Here is a 23,426-nt window from a genome sequence, read left to right on the forward strand (position 1 = left end):
AATAATATATATTACCGAGACTGTGGGTCGGATTTTACGATATCGACCGGAACACATAATACAATTATTAATTCAAAATACCATCTGGAAACTCCAACAAATACTTGTATTCAATTTTATCAAAGAAAATCGAGACTTTTGCATTATCTTTTTAAAATACAAATGTAAGGATTATGTACAATCACAGTGAATCTCACTTCACGTGTGATATTATTCATGCTCAGCTTTATATCATCTAGTTCATTTACCAATATCATTGACTGAAATATGACTTCCAAGATACATGTGGTAGATATTTAGCTTTAGTAGGATGTAATTAAAATAGCTAATGGTCTCGTTCAATGTAGTAACAAAAGGAAGATCCGTTTCAGGCATAATTTGTTCTTGGAGACATCCTTTGGGGAGCTTGATACAAGATAGAAGACTGGACAGACTGCCAACTACCTTCAATGATTTTTCGTTTTTTCAGCTTAATCATGTAAGAACAAATGAAGAATACAATACATATGTGCAAATTATTCATGAAAACAGGCTTGTTTGTTGCCAAAGCCTAACAGCATATCCCATAAAATCATCGGCGTTGAGTTGAGGCTGCCAATAACATTTGTCATTTCTTACACTAAAAGGTCGGATAAGAGACAGAAGGAAAATATTATTTTCATTGAGCATGACTCTTCAGTAATCAGAAATTCAGAAATCAATGGGAACAACAATATTGATCGATGATCAATCTTCAGCACTTTAATTACATATAAACGCAGGCGAAGTAAGGCTTAAGGAAATAAATTGATAATATACCCATTAGAAATGTTATTGTGTCCTTATTGTTTTACACGTGGTCTGCTGTTATCCGAGGATAATATACCCAACGGAAATGACATTGTGTCTTGTTGGCTTTGCACCTTGTCGGCGGTTATCCTATGATAATAAACACAACGGGAATGCCAGTGTCCGGTTTGTTTTGCACGTGATCGGCTTTTTAAACTATGATAATATACCCGACAGAAATGCCATTGTGAACTATGGGATTTGCACATAGTGTAATTTTTTCTTAAGATAATGATATCCAATGGAAATGTATCGTGTTGGTTTTGCACGTGGTCTGCCATTATCCGAGGATAATATACCCAATGGAAATGACATTGTGTCGTGTTGGTTTTGCACGTGGTCTGCTGTTATCTGAGGATAATATACCCAATGTAAATGACATTGTGTCGTGTTGGTTTTGCACATGGTCTGCCGTTATCTGAGGATAATATACCCAATGGAAATGACATTGTGTCGTGTTGGTTTTGCACATGGTCTGCCGTTATCCGAGGATAATATACCCAATGGAAATGACATTTTTTCGTGTTGGTTTCGCACAAGTTCTGCTGTTATCCGATGATTTTATGATCTGACAATCGCCTTAGTTATCATGCAACACATGTCAACAACTTGCACCGTAATCACTTCAGGAATCAAATTAATGTGAACGCATTTACGAGCACCAATGCAATCTTGTTGAAATTAAAATTTCTCATAAGTTTGAAACGGAAAAAAAAAACTGTCTTTCATATATACTGCTCAATTACAACATTTGGTTAAAAGAAATCTGCATAACGGGCTATGCATCCTTATGAGCATTCATTTTCTTGAGAAATCTATAGAATTGTTTAGCAACGCTTAGCGGTGGCCATTATATGGAAAGCCTGACCTGAAAACTTGCGAGACTATGGGAGCGCTGCACTTGACATAAATACATTTTCGCTTCGAGAATTTAAAAGTTTCATTGTTGATCTTTTGTACATTGAACTATTTTCTGTAATTGTAGCCAAGCTAATCTAGGAAATTGAATCAGAAATAATGTGTAATTAGTTTAAGGATGTGTTTTCAAGACTAATTATATTTTTATTGACTTTCACACCTAGTGTATTTACGTACTCATTGTAAGATCCATATAGTATACTGCTACACATAGACACACTAAATATGTTTTAAGTTTTCGTCAGAATGAAAGATCTTCAAGTGCCAGGAGCTTCTTATATATAATGCATGTTTATTACTTGTTAGAAGTCATTAGAAAGCAACATACAGATGAGCCCAATGTCATTTATAATTGCCTGACGTTGTCTCGTACGATTGTTTGATTTTGTTTGAGTGTATTATATTTAATATAAACTTCCATATGCAATTCATGCACATCGCAGTTATTAGGGACCTATATGCAAGCAACCTTTCCCAAACTTGCTAATGCTCAAAGGTTCTCATAGAATCCTCAGAGAGTATTTTAGAAGAGACCACGGTGGTTTAATGAACAATTTGAATTCTAAAGACATCAGGGCCAAGGATTAATAGGTACAGTATGTAATTAGATTGTATTGTTATGTAAATACTTTAGTTTGTATGTCTCATTGGGAGTAAAGAAATTGTTTAGAATAATGTTAATGTTAATATTTTATATGTATCCTTTCGTCTTAAATGTATTTGCTCTAGGTTCAAAACACTCATTTGTCCTATAATTTAAGATCTTGCGCTTATAGCTACTGAAACGAAATCAAGAAGGAACATTTATTTGTCATTCATTAAACAAGTACACCAATGAAAGATATTTCTGTGAATTCACTTGAAAATCATAGACGAATAATAATTAAATCAATAAGGAATGGCCACAGGTCATTTGGTGCTTGGCAATAACGTTGCTTGGATTACATTTGTCCAGTAGTCAATCCGTATTTGTCTTAACGAAGGTATACATATGCCAGAACTTAGTGGTGCAGTCGGCAGATGTGGCGGCCACCGTTACCTCCAATATCCTAACATGAATATGTTTATAATAGCAAGAGGCATAGAACTATCAAGTCATATAACTCTGTGCTTTATGCGTGTTTTGTACCTCGTGAAACTGAGAAAGCATAATAGCTTTGGGATCTTGCACATTTTAGATTTTATTATCCTTAAATAACATTGTGATAAAAGGCGTGTTTCCATAAAATAACAACACGGTGTGCCTAAAAATTATATCAAAGTTCTAATACTTAACATAACTTGTCTTGTACAGTGTTGGTGAATAGTAAATAGCAACGTGTTTTTTATTCGATAAAGCTGATGAAGGGAAACTGATATATAATCTCTATACCAGGACAATGCACCTAATGTATATATGGAACCTTAGACATATATTACACTGAAGTTATTAGGCCTGGTCGTATTATTAAAATGCGTTTGGACATTTGCGATAATGTGTATGACTTTTGTTGGCGCCTTACAAGAACATTCTCTCACAAGAAATGCCTTAATGAAATTGTGTTCTTCAATGATCGACTTCTTCTTGCAGAATGCAATTTGCAAAATCCAGGAGAGAAAAACAAAATTGATAAAAATGTGGAACTGATATATATTGAATACATGTCTGGAAAATACATATCATTATTAGAATGTCTTTGTCATTCACACAACACTTAGGGCTGTGACTTACAAAATAGTATTTAGAGGGGATAAGCTGGTTTGGGAGCCATTGTTATTGCAGCTTACATTGAAGCCACTGCTCTTGAAGGTAGAAATATAACCATTGCTAATGAAATAGAGGTAGTAGTTATTGTTGTTACAGCCGACATTGTTGCCATTTGTGTTGCAGCTAACATTGTTATGTTTGAAATTGAAAATTTGCAAGAGCATGTAGTGAACAAAATTGAAGGAAACATTTACAGCAGCTGTGTATTAATAGATTCAGATAAAGCAAGAAAAAAGTCAAGATTTAACAAAGAAGTGGTACTTAACAATTACTCTCTGAATACATAAACATGCAAACTTATATGCAAAACACGATCTAGATATCAATATAGGTATTGTCACATATCGGAATCGGTTGGTTTTATTACTGGAGGAGTGTGTAAATCATTAACGAAGTGCCTGTAGAGCTCCCAGATACCGTAGATTAGGATTTATGCTATTTCACGTATATTGTGAGCTGGTTTAAATGTTAAAAGTAAGATTAAAACGTTCTACCATCTTGGGTTCATAATAGACATAAAATGAGGTTAATACATAAGAGGTTTTGAAGTAATATCAGCGTTTACATTATGTAAAAACTGGCACGTTTAAGTACATTCTTATGTCATTATTGAAGAGATAAGTATGTGCTGATTTCATAATTTACACAATAAAAACTGTTACAGTATTATTTGAATGGTTGATTTTTACCTGATTACGAGTTTTCATAGTTAAAGGTTTAAGTGTAAGTAATATATAAAGACTAAGTAGAAAAACAGGTCTTTTATTTGTTCCAATTAAATGTATTACTTTAAGCAGATTTTTAGTGAACAAATCTCTTATAACTTATAATGACAGCGAACCGTTCTTCAGTTCAATATTTATTTGCAGTGATTGTTACTTTTAGAATCAGTGGCAGCGACGTCTTGCAGGTCTAATCATTGGTGGAAAATTGAGTTCACCACATTATTGACAAGGTTTTCTTCCTCTAAATTGAGGTCAGCAGTAGTTCAAATCGCTAGTTATTCAGTCTTCTGTTTGACTGGACTTAGGGAATGGAGTGAAAGACTTATTCTTGTTTGAACTTATGTATATAAATCAGTAAAATGTTCTTTAAACTCATAAATATTTACATTATACAACCCTATCTTGAACACTCCAGTACTGGTACAATATCGTATTGTAAATTGAAACACAATTTGGTTATTCTAAAACAAATAATGTTATTTTAGTGTAATATTTTGTGTGCTTCATTTCCCATTGATTCAGAGTGTCAGGTTCACCCATTTCGGTCAGGTTAATTTTGCTGTTCATTATTAAGCTCATGTCATATGACAAGATGTTATATTGGACAAACAACAGTATCTTAATATTGATATTTACTTCAGCTAATTGGGTTGTAAATATATTTGCTTGAGCTACAAGAATTATATATGACACATTACGCTAACTTTTTAACATCATTTATGTATTGTGTCAAATGGCAAGATGTTTCAGTGTACTTGCAAAAGATATACCAATACTGTTATTTACTTAAGCATACAGGGTAATAAATATTTTACTACAGTACCGGTGTTTACTTGCCTGGTTCATAATATTTTCAGATTTACTGCACTATATGTTAGTTGACAGTCATATGAATGAATGATTGTTAAGGGTCTTCCACAGTGCAAAAGTGGGTGGGAAAAGGCAATAATAAAACGTTTCAAAAGTCTATGTTTTATTTAGTTTTGAGAACTATCTTTTTCGGGAGTAAACAAATATTCTTTGTAGCATGGTTTGGGATAATTAGGAGTTGGTCAAATTTTACAATGAATATTTTATGTATTGTTACTGAATAAGGAGGGACAGGCCATGCCAAGTTTAACTATATGGGAGACGTGAATAATAAACCACAGTGAGTGAAAAGGACATTTATTCAATGTCAAAACAAAATAATAAAAACCGAGTTTGACATCCTCGTTTAAGAGTCGTGTTGTTACACGTATGGCGGTTGTTTGGACGCCCAATATGCTAGTCTTGAATAATATGTTACGACGATGTCAAAGTTATGTGTCAAAATGCACAAGAATACTTAATCATCAATTTCGTTTTGGTTCTTTATGACATTTTTCAAATAAGTCAGATATTTAATAAAATAATGAAAAGAGGTGGATTAAATTCGTTTCCTGGCTGCAAAAAGTACAAATTCCTTTCTTCAAGTAGCTGTAATCATCACAAAGCATTAAGAATTGTTAATAGGGTACTACTGACAATTTTGACGCAAAAACATGTTCATTTTGTATTATAACATTTCCGAAAAAGTGTAAATCCTTTTTATTGGAAATTTGATAAAATATTGTTTCTTCAGATTTACTCAACACCTAATAACAGCTAGATATGTTGCAAATGATGTATAAATTATGCTTACTAAATATCAAACATCAAAACCAAATAAAAAATGATTTTTTTAAAACATTTTTAGTTTTGGTTCTTCAAACGACTTGTGGAAGGCCGTTGATACAGTCAGTCTATGACTAAATAGCATAACTCATGAAAGTAGGCACCCTCAAATAACAATTACTTAAAATGGTGATATTTTGTCTGTGTCCTTGTATTTGCTTACAGTTATTCAATTTAACTTGACTGTAAAGATATCACCGCTTTGAACTTATACGAACCTCATACTCCCGTTTCAGAAGTCTTGCGTTAAAACGGTAGCCAGAAATATAATATTGCATTGGATCATTTATTCATAAAACACTAAACATCAGAACAGGTGTGCATGTGGTCTGTCAGATACATTTGTTCGTGCGTTCTTTCAAACGAGTCTATAAAAAACCAATCATTGCCGTCTATAAATCTCACCTGGCAAGGTAAATTACGTCTGAACTAATTAAATATCCCACCCCCACTTTCCCTCAATATGAAATGAGGCGAGTAAAGTGCCAGACATGCATTCATTAACGCACGTTTCCACACACCTAAAAACTTTTTTTACAACAGGGTTCGACTATTATAGCTAGCAAGGGTTAAGATGGATTTTTTCTGCCTATCGTGAAAACTCACTTGGTCACATCATGTCATACCTGTTATTACCTGTTGTGTCTTTGACCTCCGTCTCTTATGTTGAGGAGGAGCAGCAGCACCATTTGGGTTGGTTGTGTAGCCATGATGATATCTCAAGGATGGTAAATAACACTTTCCTGTACAGTCATGTTTTCTTAAAATTAAGTTTTAATACAAAAGTATTGACCTCCAAAACCAGGTTGATGTCTTTATAAATATTTATTGTTTTTCTTGTGTAAAGGACATTTTGTGTTTATTTTGATGGTTCAGTCGGTACCAATATGGAAGAATAATTAGACTTTCTTTAGCATTGAAACATGCATAGTGTATATATATAAATGATGTGAAGAATCAAAATTGATCTTATATATGATATGATACATTAAGATTACATTCAGTGCAACTTTAAGTAAGTATCTCATTTGCTAATTTTACAGGCTAGATATATCATGACCTACAGGAACCGCAAGGTACAGATTTAGCTCTATTTATAAGTAATTTAGTTAATGGTCTCAATCACTGAAATGACCATTCGAAGATCCATTTCATGCATAATTTGTTCTTGAAGTTATTTATACAAGATACAAAAGAAACACCTTACCAACTTCAATAATGATAGTTCTCTATTGATATGAAATTCGGCAGTAGACCGGTCCTTATTTTATCTCACAAAATGTTGTATGTGAAATATTGGTTTAGTCTTGGGTCCACATGTAGACCAGGTCAAGGTCTTTGAAAAGGCATTGGTAGACACTGGAGTAAAAAAGTCATCAATCTAAGATAAGCATGTATTTCTGGTAATTTGATGGACACAGTGTGTGAATTCATACATGGAACCTAGGAGTGTTGTTATCTTTAAGCCATCAATTTCCAGAGGAAATAAACTACCTATATGTTTCCGGTAATCAATAAAATTTCATGCATTTTGGTTAAACACTTGTTATCTAAATAAATTGCACAAGTGGGAAAATACAAACATAATGCACGAAATACAATGAATGAATATATAAACAAAGTAGACAGAAGAATCATGCAACATTGTACCTCAGACACCAATGAGAAGACAGAAGCTTATTCAACGTCTCGCTGTTGTCTTGCGGGAGATTATTCTACCCAATGTTGGCAGAAAAATAGTAATTTATTGCAAAATTGTGCATTACAACTTGAAAGATATAAATGACTTATGGTCATTGCCAATTGACCAAACCTTCAAAATGTGAACAAATCACAAACAATAAGGAAAGGGCCTTATTACTGGTAGTTCATATGGCTTCACTTGTTCTGTCCTCTTCTCTGGTTTTCCAATTGGAAATATTTTATCATTCAAGGTTTGTGTTTATCTCATGTCTGTTTCAGATGGTTGGGGTTTCATTGCAGAATATAAGTTTTACAGTTTTTATATTTGTTTGAGATATGTCAGAAGTGTGTTAATCGATTGACAGATGTTATGTGTATATTCCATCTGCTATTTTAACATGCCAATTGTTTGTATGCATGAGTTGTAATTTTCCATGAAAATGCTATGAAGCATTAAAAACAACAGACACGTGTTTTGCACACCATGATTATTGATGCTTGGTGACATCTCCTTCTTCCTATTATTATTATAATGGTGGTTTTCAGTTCTTAAAGAGGCACATAATATGTTGATCCTATTTTATTTTAATTCATTGCATTTTAATTTTTACCCATTTGTCTTAAAGCTCCACTTTCACAGATTAAATGTATACAACTTTTTTATTTTTGGTCTGGGAATGAGCATTTTTGCGTAAATATCGTCAAAGCAGTGCTAAAAGACTGCTGACAAAAACAGATCGCAGATTTTTATATTTCCGTTCAGAAATTAATGTGCTATGGCTTAAACCGTGGCTAACGGTTTAAGAAAAATGCATAAGAAATCATGTTTTGAACTTCAATATAAAACTCTGCGATCTATTTGTTTGTCAGCAGTCTTAAATGACTTGTTTACATCCATTTTCGAACAAATTTGGTCGTTCCACGACAATAAAATAAAAAAAAAAAAAAAACGTTCAATTTGTGAGAGTGCAGCTATAAATGATAAAAAACACATGTGCATTGAGTACAGATAAAAATATTAGCCGCTATAAAATATAACTTTTAGCTCCTAGACCACACATTTCTGATTAAAAAGGCGCCAAAATATCGCAAATAGTTTTATCCTTACGCAATTTATATGCTTTTCTTGTTTTGTTCATTACAGTCAAGTGAATTAAACAAAATAATGCATTAAAATTGAAAACATTTTTTGACATCACCATATAATATGCCCCTTTAATTGTTTAGCATTGCTTAAAATGATTAAATTTATAACAATTTTGCGGTAGCATAAAATGTATCATTTTTATTGTTAATTATTTATCTTTTTATATGAACTCATTACAAACCTTTGCACGAACAATGCGAGGTATATTCCTAATAGTGTTTTGCTGATCTCAAACATATCTGTTTATTAATAAATACCCAAATAATTTATAAGGAAGATGCATGCTTGACGAAATTGACAAAACCAAACACTTCTGAGCGTTCGATTGTTTATTTAATGTAATAAAGAAAGTCAAGCCTAGTATTATAGTTGATAAGAACTGCCGTAGGGACAGCTGACGTCTGAAGTACGAAATATAATATTGGACAGACTCCTGTTTAGAGAAAAGTCTATGATATCCATACAGCTTGTGTCAGCTTGTGTCAAACACCAGACAATAGTGTTGGTATTAAATTTCATTATGTAACCAAATTTTGTATCAAACATTTATTTGCAAAGATTAATTCCCAAATGCTAAAAAGTACGAGGGTACAACAAAAATTTATTTTATAAATGATATACCATGTTTATTTTTTACTTAAAACCTCCATTTGAACATATTAGTCAAGCATTTATATACAACACTTGAATAAAGCATAGATATTTTTGAAATAATGAAATATTTATTTAATTTTGAAATACGAAAGCTCACATACACTGGCCAATATCTGGACTGTGAAGTTTATACATTAAATTAAGAGATACAATGCAATCGCCAATTCTATCGAAGTTCATCTAAGATGTGTTGTCTGATATTAATGGAGCTTTATTCATGACGTTGATAAACACAGTTATTTAAAGAATAACATTGTCGAAAGTAAAGAATGTTGTTGCCGCAAAGGAGATGATAGGAGAAGACGAGTTATAAATGGTATAAGTTTTCGGAGAAATTCATTATAATGACTAAGAAAAAGAACTAAGAAAGGACTCTTTCCCTGTTGTTAGGCAAGTCTCAAACCAATAAAGGTAAGGGGAACAAGACATAAATACAATTGTCCTGAAATTTTAATTATTTTCACTAGAAATCGGGTGGAGATACTTTTTACAGTGTCATAGTCACCAAATCATGCTTTCAGGACGGGTGTATAATAGCATCTTGTAATGAACTTGATGATGAATGTGTCAGTTCATTAAATATAAATTATCCTTATCATACCTGGTGATACTGCTTTATAATACTCATAATTTTGCTACGTAAAATCCAGAATCAATGGACTTTTACATGCATGTATGTTTGCATGCAAAGTACCAAGATACTTTTGAAATTTTGCATAGTTTAATGATTCTGAACCATATTTCAGGAACATGCTGTTGATGGACGCGGTAAAACCTCTGTAGTATTTCAATTCTGCACAGTAAAATGATTCTGAATCATTTTCAGGAACATGCTTATAATGGACACGGTAGAACTTCTGTAGTATTTCAATTCTGCACAGTTTTATGACTCTGGACCTTTTTTAGGAGCATGCTGTTTCCGAACACGGTAGAACTACTGTACTATTTTAATTCTGCACAGTAAAATGATTCTGAACCATTTTTCAGGAACATGCTGTTTCGGGACGCGGTTAAACTTCTGCAGTAGTTTAATTCTGCACAGTAAAATGACCCTAAACAGATATTAGGAACATGCTGTTTCTGGACGCGGTAGAACTTCTGCAGTATTTTTATTGTGCACAGTTTAATGATTCTGAACCATTTTAGGAGCATACTGTTCCTGGATGCGATCACCATGTCCATCATCCATGCAAAATGCTAAAAAACAAAAAGCCTGATTTCCTGATTAAAGGTTAGTATTATTCTTGCATGGATAGTATTGAATTATTTGCAGGTATGTTGTACTCTTAAGCTTATCTTATATGCTGGTGTTATTGAAAGACAAAGACAAGTTATAAAAAGTTAAAAAACAAACAAAATATTTTAACGTACGTTTTGATATACATCTAGGTTAAATTTGACAAGTGCTTTGTCAATTTTCATTCCAACATGTTTATACTCATGTAAATTGCTTTTTTATAACTTAAGTACATATAAATCCGATAAAGTTCGATAGAGTGTCTAACAATATATGTTCATGAGGTCATCTCCCAAAATAGGTAAAATAATAGGTAGAAAAGAAAAGCTAAACAATGTTCTATAAACTATTCAACAACTTTTATTTCGCTGCACAATATTTACACCTCAACTTCCATTCCTTAAATGAACTGCCTTTCGGCAAATGCGTTCATCAATCGATGTACGCAACATCTTCGGATATGTTCGGATCGCAATTCATCGCATAACAATATACATAAAATTTTGATCTTGTTATTGTTTGTATTGTGTCAGCAGGTTCCGTAAAATATAAATCAACATTTTAGAAAGTGCTAAGTTATTATATTTTAAACGTTTTGTTGCCAAAAGTGTTTCAATTTTACGTTTAAAGGTGATTTCAAGTGGTTGATCTTTTCCCGCGTTATTGTGACGTCATTTGAAAAATATGTTTCCGGTAACAGTCGGATCGTCCTATTTACAGAATGGGTAAGAAAGGATTACTGAAAGGTTATCCGAAATGAAAAGAAGTATTTTTTTAACGTTTCTTGAATAAATAATTAACTGTTGGTGTAAATATAAGGAATGAATTGCGGGGTTGATGTCATTATCGGGGATATGAACGCAATTGGGCTGGTCAAAGTACGCGTTGAGTCCTTCGGACTCCACACACTTAGACCAGCCCAATTGCGTTCATACCCCGATAATGACATCAAGCCAGCAATTCATTCCTTAATTTAATGTTAAAAAGCACTCTTAGAAATTTTTTCTGTTGTTCGTGTGTAAGTAAGAGCATTTAAAGTCCTTCATTGAAATAGAGTTTGTTTTTCAAGACGATAAGCTTTTAAAGACATAACTGACACCAGTTTTAAATATTATATATTATTTAGAAATAGGAGTGAAGAATTCATTCCAAAATATGCTTTTAAGCATTTGTCATTTGTGTTAAGTACCTATTGCATATGACGAAACAAGCAAAGTGTTCAATATACTTTTCACAGATTTGCGTTAGCGTCCCGTTCCTTTCATTAACTGATGTTTAAACGTATTTATTTTACAACGATTGTGCAATAAGATATTACAACATTATATTAATCACTCTCGTTGGCACGATGGTGTGTTCACTTCAATAAAAGCTCCAATATATACAACAGAGAAGTGTAATTGATAGAATGATTTATTCCACAGAGGAAAACAGCCATTTAAGAAACGCAATCAAGCCATTTCCTGGATTTGTGGATATAGTTGCTTTGCCATTATTTGAAACACTACACCAGTGGAAAAGCTATACTGCAATTGTTATTCCAGTCAGACATCTTAATTACCCGTAAACGCATTGACTAGTCTTTATGCAAACAAATGCGATTGAATGGGTATTTTAACGGAATTTTGTCTTGGAAAAATATGTCGATCTATGCCGTAAAAGCGGGTTGTTGTTCAAGCTTATTAAGTTTTCAGTGGGTAAACATTTCAATTTCACAACCAGCAGCCATTAAATAATAATGTATTAGATTAAAAGTAGACAAGGTCATTGTTTTTAAAACTTGTGTTTTAAATTTGGCGTATTTTGGCGCAAGATAAAATGGGGAATGTAGTTGAACTCTAAAGTGCGCACATTCAAAAATGTAGTCAAATTCATCACCAAAGGATTGTAAGAACATATGTTACATATGCCATCTGTGTATTCGCTACAATTAAACCTACCTTTTTCAATTGGTAATTTATGATTACAACATCTATCATAAGAAAAAACAGATCAAGCTAAGTTCCTAGATAATGTGTTGAAGAGGTTTTTGAACTTGAATTCAGTTTTAGTTTATTTATGTTTAATCCATTTACTTGGAGATTTTTAGTTTCATTCCTTAACTAAATGTACTCGTAATGAAATTTAATAATGCATTGCATAAGTGGAAGTAGAAATTAGAGCCACTGAAGGATATTGGCCTAAATCGAACGTGAAACAATATATTGGGGCCTAATAATTGAAAAAGATTGGTCAAACGTATGGCCTGAATCAAACGTCAGTCTGACGTCACAGTGATCTCACGCGCCTACTGACAATGATTCCTATAAAAAATAAGATGTACTGTTGTTCAAAGCAAAAGAGGAAAATGAATATGGGAACAACCATTAGTATTTGTCATACATGTGAATTGTGTGTCAAACCCAATCAAAGATACTCTCCGGCGCGTTTTAGCGTTAGATATCAAAAAGATCAATTTCGATCATACCTGCTTATTACAATACTATGTTGTCGTTGGCATTTATATGAAAGTCCTTTTAAAATATAACGTAACTAATGCCATTAACATTTGAATGAATTCATACTTGAATTTACAATTTTCTGTTTAGTTACTATGAGTCTTTGTCATCGATTGTGTGGTATTTAGTAATACTAATAAATGAAATAACTTAATTTGAAAACATTTGGTAGGGAATATGGCCAGCATTAATTATGTGAGAGAATCCTTCTCAACTCAATCCACTTACGAATGAATTATGTTTACTTTAGCAGACGTGATTGTTGTCTACCTTATTAATTTTAATAGAGAGAACTTAATGCAGAATGTAAAACGGACACCTTCATCACGTGATATTTGTAAAGGTACTGAAGGGAAGTAACTGCCGCGTGCACTTCACCAACAGTTTAATTCAAACCCGGTTTATTTTAATCGATTAACTGTGTTTTAGTTAATCATGCACTTTAAAGTTTAGCACCGGAAAATTTAAGAAATAAATCATATATTGTGTCTTAATTTGTTAATATTCTGCAAGCATGTCATTTGATTAATTATTAAAGGGTAAAATGTTTATTTGTCATACTGATACATAAACACTTCGAATCATGTCAGGTCAAAATGTTGACCTTTTACTTCAAACACTGCCAAAAAAAGACAACAAAGTACTTCGTGATTCTGTAGTCTAAAATTAAAAACATAAATTTGTTGTAGCCAAATTTCCTGATATTGCTGAGTTTTGCCCTGTTTTTCTTTCTTTACAGAGGCCAAATCATGGTAAGCATGAATTCTATAAAATAGACATATGTTTAACCCACTAAAAGCTTTTAAAGGGACTCTCTCATGTTTTTGTACCAAATATTATTTTTTCCCGCAAATGCAATTGAAAACATTTATTTTAAAATTATTTTACTCTTTGGTACCAAAATTGCAGAACAACAACAGCAATTAAAGTATAAAGAAAATGATTTTGATTTTAGTAGGAGCAAACCCAAGTCTGATATCTTAACATTAAAAGTATTTAATACCTTGAAAGCATCACGTGATTAAAAGCTTATGTCGTATGGCATGATATTTCATTGCACTAACAACAGTATCTTAAAATTGGTATTTACTTGAGCTTATTGGGTTGTAAATATATTTGCTTGAGCTAATAGGATTATAAATGAAACACTACGTTGAAGTATTATCATCAGGTATGTGATGTGTCAAATGGCAAGATGTTTCAGTGTACTTACAAAATATAAATACCAATACTGTTATTTACTTAAGTATACAGGGTAATAAATATTTTACTACAGTACCGTTGTTTACTTGCCTGGTTCATAATATTTTCAGATAATGAAACAATTAATCGTACTAAATGTTAGTTGTTAGTCATATGAATGCATCTCTGTTAAGGGCATTCCACAGTGCAAAAGTGGGTGAGGAAGGGCAATAATAAAACGTTTCAAAAATCCGTGTTTTATTTGTTTTTTTGTGTTTATTTTTTTATTTTTTTTATTTTTTTTCAGGAGTAGAACATACATTCTTTGTGGCATAGTTTGGGGTAGTTGGCCAAATTTTACAATCAATATTTTATCAGATTTTAGTTAAAAAAAGCTTTCACATTTTTATCGGAAAAGTCTGTCGACATTAAAACTTTGTGTGTTGTGTCAAAATGCCCAAGACTACGCAATCATCCTTGTCTTTTGGGTTCTTTATGACATATTTTCAAATAAGAAAGATATTCAATAAAATAATGAAAAGTAGTGGATTAATTTCATTTCCTGGCTACAAAAAATACAAATACTTTTCTTAAAGTAGCTGTATTCACCATAAAGCCTTAAGATATTGTTGATTGGGGACTACTGACAATTTTGACGCAAAAAATAATCATTTTGTATTAAAACATTTCCGAAAAAGTGTAAATCCTTTTTTAATAGAAATTTGATAAAATCTGGTTTCGTAAAATTTACTCAACTCCTAATAACAGCTACACGTGTTGCAATGGATATATGATTTATGCTTGCTAAATATTGAACATCATAAACTATTCATCAACTAAATAAAAATTGCATTTTTTAAACATTTTTTGTTTAGATCCTTCGAACGACTTTTGCACTGTGGAAGACCCTTGATATAGTTTGTCAGTTAATGACTAAATAGCACCAACTCAGGAAAGTAGGCACCCTCAAATAACAATTACTAAAACAGGTGTAAAAAGTTAATATTTTATATGTATCATTGTATTTGTTTACAGTTATTTAGTTTAATTTAACTGGGAAGATATCACTGCTTTGAAGTGATACGAACCTCTTTTGCCCGCTTTAGAAACCTTGAGGTAGAACGGTGGCCAGAAATATACTATTTCATTGGATCATTTACTCATAAAACACTGAACATCAGAAGAGGTGTGCATGTGGTCTGTCAGAAACATTTGTTCATGCCGTCTTTCAAACGAGTCTATAAAAAACAATCATTGCTGTCTATGAATCTCACCTGGCAAGGTAAATTACGTCTGAAATAATTAAATATCCCATCCCACTTTCCCACAATATGAAATGAGGCGTGTAAAGTGCCAATAATTTGCAGACATGCACTCATTAACGCACGTGTCTACACACCTACATACATTTTACAACTGGGTTCGACTAGTATTGCTAGCAGGGGTCAAGGTAGATTTATCTGCCTATCGTGAAGAATCACTTGGTCACATTTTGTCATACCTGTTATTACATGTGTCTTTGACCTCCGGCACTAATGTTGAGGAGCAGCAGCAGCACCTTTTGGGTTGGTTTTGTAGCCATGATGATATCTCAAGGATGGTAAATGCCACTTTTCTGTTACAGTCATGTTTTCTTAAAAATTAGTTTTAACAGAAAGTTTTGACCTCCAAACCCAGGATAATGTTTATATACTAAATACTAACTATATATATATATTGTTTTTTTTGTGCAAAGGACTTGTTTTGTGTTTACTGTTTATGGTTCAGCCGGTACCAATATGGAAGAAGAATTAGACTTTCTGTAGCATTAAAACATGTATAGTGTATAATGGTCATTGTGTGTTTCTATAGTAAATAATTTATCTTCCGAAATACATTTTATAAATGATGTGAAGAATCACAGTAGATCTGATATGATATGATAAAATAAGATAACATTCAATGTAACTGTAAGTATGTATCTCACTTGCCAATATTACAAACTAAATATATTATTGACTTCCAAGAACCTCATGGTGCAGATTTAGCTATACTTTATAAGTAATTTAGTTAATGGTCTCATTCACTGAAGTAACCACATGAAGATCCGTTTCATGCATAATTCGGTAATAATAACCACTGAAGTGAGTTAGTTCAATAATGAAAGTTCTCTATCGATATGAAGTTCAGCAGTTGAACAATCCTTATTTTATCTCACAAAATGTTGTTCGTGTAATAGTGGTTTCAGTCTTGGGTTCACAGGTAGCTATGTCAATGTTTTTAAAGGCCATTGGTAGACACTGGGATAATAAAAGTCATCAATCTAATATAAGCAAGTATTTCTGGTAATCTGATGGACACAGTGTTTGAATTCATATATGGAAATTATTTCCAGAGGAAATAAAATACCTTTATCTTTCCGGTAATCAATAAAATTTCATGCATTTTCGTTAAACATTTGTTATCTAAATAAATTGTAGAAGTGGGAATATACAAACATTATACACGAAATACAATGAATCAATATATAAACAAATTAGACAGAAGAAATATGTACCTCATGTATTTCAGACATCATTGAGAAGACAGAAGTTTTACAATTAATTAATGTTTCGCTTTTGTCTTGGCAGACAAATACTAATTTATTACAAAATTGTGCATTATAACTTGAAAAACATAAATGGTTTAAGGTCATTGCCAATTGACCAAACCTTCAAAATGTGAACAAATCACAAACAACGGGCATTATTACTGGTAGTTCATGTGGCTTCACTTGTTCTGACCTCTTCTCTGGATTTCCAATTGGAAACATTTTACCATTCAAGTTTTGTTTTTATTCACATTATCTCATGTCTGTTTCAGATGTTTGCGGATTCATTGCAGAATATAAGTTTTACAGTTTGTATATATGTTTTAGATGTCAGAAGTTTGTTAATCGATTGACAAACATTTGTTATGTGGATATATTCCATCTGTTATCTTAACATGCCAATTGTTTGTATGCATGAGTTGCAATTTGCCATTAAAATGCTATGAACCCTTAAGAACAACAGAAAAATGGTTTGCACATCTTTATTATTGATGCTTGATGATGTCGATTTAATTGGAGATGCAAACGTATACTTTTATTGTACAGTTTTGCTGCGAAGTTGGGTAATCGCCGGTTTACATCTACTTCTTCATACTATTATTACGATTAACTAATGGTGTGTTTTTTTAATTAATTGCATTGTAATGTTTACTCATTTGACTTAAATGATAAAATATTGTGTACAGGTAAAATATTAGCCTTTATAAAAAATAACTTTAGCTCCTCGACAACACATGGCTGGGTAAAAAAGGCACCAAAATATTGCTAATATTTTTATCCTTACACAATTTATATGCTTTTCTTGTTTACATGATAAAAGATCACACTAAATCGTTTAGCATTCACCAATCAATTAATATTTTTGCGTTTTCAGCTATTAAATACACAATTACAATCTTGTTATCAGTGATTAATATTTTTCAAAAATGCATTACTTAGTCAGTAGTTTAAGGTTTATCACTCAAACATTATGTTTGTTATACATGTGTATATATTGATTTTGAATAAGAGTGTCACTTCAAAAAATGCAATTCAATTCCAAATTTAATGGAAATACTTCTATGATGTGTGGTCTGATATTAATGCAGCTTTATGACGATGATAAATACAGTTGTTAAATACTTTTAAGAATAAAAGATGACCCTGTAATGTAGCAACATTTACAAGGTAAAAAAAATGGGTTGCCACAAAGGAGATGGTAGGAGAAGACGAGCGAAAAATAGTTTGAGTTTTTTGAGGTAACGATTTTGAGAAGGAGAAATTCATTATTTGAGTAAGAAAAAGCATTTCCCTGTCGTTTCCCTAAATGTTACTTTTGTTGCTATGGTAACAAACTGGAATATCAATTTTGCAGCATTGACAAAATTCTGTATGCGTTTTAGGTTACACAATCATTTATACTAAAACAAATGTGTTATAAACGTAACTTATAATTTAAAACATTGAATTATCAAAAGCAAACTTATTTAAAAGCAGAATGAACCAAAAAATAATTTTATTCATTCGGTTACCATGGTAACCAAAGTTTTCATTTTTTTCACAATTTCATTTTTTTTTTCAATGTAACCGCTTCAAGATCATCATATCTTCCAAATGGGTTTACAATTAATTATTTTAGAAAACGTCTTAATTTTAACGAATTAAACAGCAGAAAAGGGTGGGTTTTTTTGTTATACACATGTAATGTCATACGTCATTTCACTGACAAATAAATGAACATTTCGAAAATATTATTTGAGTGTTATCATCAGGACAGCATTCTGAACACAGATATGTGCTTTAATTCTGAAATTATCTCATTTGCACCCAAAATATCATAGTGCATCACATATACCAATTTCAAACTACCCTGACACAGAAATCCTGATAATTCCCATTTTGCAGTACCTTTTTGAAGGACCCTCGTACTGGTTATTATATATTCATAGAAAAGAAAAGGTAAGATTACGAATACGAATACGAATGTTTATTTGTAATGAAAGGCCACCAGCCGAAAATACAGACAGATTTGTGTTATAAATACATAATAATAACATATTTATCCATGATAATAATAAATCACATCACAAAGAGAATTACAACACTTACAATGTTATTTCAAGAGTAAAGTACATTATATTATTGTGGCGTTTAAACTATTATGATGAGATTTATATTTTACATGGCATTTACAGCATTTGATCAAATAAATGTGAAAAGTGGTAAATATAAAACAATGGCAAATTGGACAGAAAACATATGATATCTTATAAGTCTTATGGTATATACAATAGTAATAGAACACAAATTGGAAGTACAATTTTAGGAAATCAACCCCTTCATGAACTCTTCCCGTACTTTGCTACATTCATATACAAATTTTGCTACATTGAAAATCTCTCTATCATTTTCAACAGACATAATTCTGGTGAATAAATGTACAGTTTCTAAATGATTTATCCAATAAGGAGAAAACAACGTCTTATTGTATCATACAAAGGACATATAAAAACATGTGGAACTCATCTTCTACTGAATCAACATGCTGCATGTTTAAGCAAAATTGACAATATCTATATTCACGGCTAATATCCATATAACGCCCTCTTTCAATCATAAGTTGATGCCCAGAACAGCGAAAATTAGAGATACATCGTTCATACATACATGGCATATCAACAAACAAATAACGTTCGACATGTAGAAGCGTTTTAAATTAGTAAGTACGGTAGTAAAATGCCTTTGGCGAAGTGTTTATTTGTGCTGGAAGTTTTTGTAACGCACAGTCTTTAATAAAAAAATGCGGGTTTTGAATGTTTGTAAGAAAGATTTTGTATCCCCAATGTCATCTGCCAGCCATGCATATCCAAACCCATTTTCAAACAACAGTCTTTTTACGTGGGAGGCCCAATTTGTTCTGCCGTTCGAGTCTTGATTTCCTTGTGTTCAGGAGGTACATCTGTCTTGGATATCTGTTTGGAGTTTTTTTAACAAGTTTTTCCCAATACGATATGCATCTAAGGTTGTAGGTAACTGAAATTGGTAATCGTCCACTTTCGCTCAGTGCAAAGAAGTTTGACACATTTTTATTAAGTCCACATACACGTTTACAAAACTTAAAATGAACACGTTCGATGTTCTCTGAGTATCGGAACCTCCAAATTTCTGCAGAATAACACAAACTTGGCAATATCATGCTATCAAAGAGCTTAAATGCCTGTTTTGGCATAAAAAAAAATCCGAAGTGCTTTTGACATGTAAAAATGCTCATTAAACCTTGTGTTACCTGCTTCGAAGGTGTGTCCTTTGTCATCGACCACGGTAACTTTGGTGTAAAATAAGCCCCAAGGTATTTGTAAAAGGAGAAAACTGTGTAAGTCCAATCTTCATACTGTCTTAAAGGCCCACCATTTCTAAAAACCATAATTTTAGATTTTTCAAGGTTCACTTTCATACCAACATTATCACAAAAAACTCTTTATTAACACCTGTAGGCGATTTTCTTTAAACTATAAAACAACCTTTATATCACTGGACATGTAATGTTAAAAAGCTCTCTTAGGAATAGTTTCTGTTGTTAATGTGTTGGTAAGAGCATTTGAAGTCCTTCATTGAAATTTGAAGTCCTTCATTGAAATAGAGCTTGGTTTTCAAGACGATCAGCTTTTACATGCATAACTGACACCACTTCTAAATATTATTTAGAAATGGGAATGGAGAATTCATTCGAAAATATGCTTTTTAAGCATTTGTCCTTTTGTGTTAAGTACTGTAACGGTCCGCTGTAGGCGGCGGATGTGCGTTCATAGTGTAACATTCCGTTTTAGACGGAAGTACGTTCATAGTACGCATGTTTACTTGGTTGGCAATATGCAAATTAGCAAAGCCCGCGCTCTGTGTAGATTGAGAATTTACTGTTTATAAAGACCAGCGGACCCCTTCAGGGTCGACCATGCTTTTCTCTAAAGGGATCTGCTGGCCTTGTTTGACGTCGCACGTTGCAGTACCTATTGCATATGACGATACAAATAAGCATAGTGTTTGTTATACTTTTCACAGCTTTGCGTTATCGATACGTTCCTTTCATTAACTGATGTTTAAACGTATTTATTTTACAACGATTGTGCAATAAGATATTACAACATTATATTAATCACTCTCGTTGGCACGATAGTGTGTTCACTTCAATTTAAGCACCAATATGTACAACAGAGAAGTGTAATTGATAGGATGATTTATTCCATAGAGGAAAACAACCATTTAGGAAAGGCAATCAAGCCATTTCCTGGTTTTGTGGATATAGTTTGCTTTGCCATTATTTGAAACACTATACCAGTGGAAAAGCTATACTGCAATTGTTATTCCAGTCAGACATCTTAATAACCCGTAAACGCATTGACTGACTTTATGCAAACGAATGCCATTGAATAGGATTTTTAACCGAATTTTGTCTTGGAACAATATATTGATCTATGCCGTAAAAGCGGGTTGTTTTTCAAGCTTATTAAGTTTTAAGTGGGTAAACATTTCAATTTGATAACCAGCAGCCACTAAATAATAAATATTAGATTAAAAGTAGACAAGGTCATTGTTTTTAAAATTGTGTCGTAAATTTGGCGTATTTTGGCGTAGGATAAAATGTGGAATGAAGTTTAACTCTAAAGTACGCACATTCAAAAATATAGTCAAATTCATCACCAAAGGATTGTAAGAACATTTGTTACATATGCCATCTTTGTATTCGATACAATTAAACCTACCTTTTTCAATTGGTAATTTATGATTACAACATCTATTATAAGAAAAAAGATAAAGCTAAGCTCCTAGATAAAAAGTTGAAGAAGTTTTTGAACTTAAAGGGACTGTACTCCATATGATGAAATAGCGAAAAAAAAGGAAATTGTCGAAAACTGACATAAACTTGGTATCAATGCGTTGAAACTTACTTACTGAAGTACCACACAGTTTACAATCAATTAAATTTTCGCAGTTTATTCGTATTTTACGATTAAAAAAGATTACTAGTTATGTCTACCTAGTTAAATTCATTCCTCATGCGTGATTGGCTAGTCGATATTATCACGTGATATTACCAAGTTAGGTATTTAGCTTAAATATTCCAACTATTTAGGGTAAGTCTTCGTAGCACAATGGATACAGCGCTGGACTGCAATTTTGGCGACAGATGTCAACAAGATCGATTTCGATCATAACTGCCTGTAACAATAATAAGTTGTCTTTGGCGTTTAAATAAAAATCCTTTTAAAATATGCCGTAACTTGTGGAAGAATTTATGCTTAATTTACGATTTTCTGTTGAAGTACTAAGCGTCTTTGTCATTGATTGTGTGGTATTTAGTACTAATGATGAATGAAATAATTTAATTTGAAAACATTTGGTATGGAATATGGCCAGCAATATAATTATGTGAAAGAATCCATCCAATTACGAATGGATTTTGTTTACTTTAGTTTAATAATTGTTGTCTACCCTTATCAATTATATAAGAGAGAACTTAATGCAGAATGTTAAACGGACACCTTCATCACGTGATATTTGTAAAGGTACTGAAGGGGAGTAACTGCCGCGTGCACTTTACAAACAGTTAAATTAAAACCCGGTTTATTTTAATCGATTAACTGTGTTTTAGTATTAATTATGCACATTAAAGTTTAGCGCTAACGCCAAGCCAGCAGCCAATAGCTAGCAGCCAATAAGTGTTTGCGTTGACTTACGGAAATAGATACGACGAAATAGAGAAAATTGCCAAATACATTAAGTCAGCAGCCAATAAGGAATTTAATCATAACCGTAATAAATTTTGCACTGAAAATTCTTGAAATGCACCAGATTGTGGAAGTAAAAGGAAACATAAAACACATTTATTGGTGAACGCTGAATAAGAATTGGACGTAATTCAGTTTAATGCAATAAATAAAATGATGAAAGAATATCGATTAAAGAAGACAACAAGTCTGGTTTGATATCAATAACATAGATCGCTGTATAGATGTATTTGTAACCACTAAACGAGGACTGGACATTCTGTATGATGCAATAAATGTAATATTAAATGAATATTAATGAAAAATTAAATAAACATACAATCATGATCAATCTCTGTTTTGACGTACAGGCCACCACAGCCTAACTAATTGAAACCAAACATCACGGAACTTGGGTGGCTGTTACGACCAGAAGGAGGCGATGTGACGCCCCAAGACCGGGTACTGGCATGTAGGGGACATCCAGGGCTATCACCTAGCACCGCCCAATAACTTCCATCTTGGGGTGAGCTTGACCAAAATTGACCCCCAACGTCCAGGACCCCCTATTTGGGTAAAACAAGCACATGGACCTACTTTGGGTGGCTGTTACGACCAGAAGGAGGCGATGTGACGCCCCAAGACCGGGTACTGGCATGTAGGGGACATCCAGGGCTATCACCTAGCACCGCCCAATAACTTCCATCTTGGGGTGAGCTTGACCAAAATTGACCCCCAACGTCCAGGACCCCTATTTGGGTAAAACAAGCACATGGACCTACTTTGGGTGGCTGTTACG

The sequence above is a fragment of the Mya arenaria genome, chromosome 13, assembly GCF_026914265.1.
Source record: "Mya arenaria isolate MELC-2E11 chromosome 13, ASM2691426v1".
NCBI classification, from domain to species: domain Eukaryota; kingdom Metazoa; phylum Mollusca; class Bivalvia; order Myida; family Myidae; genus Mya; species Mya arenaria.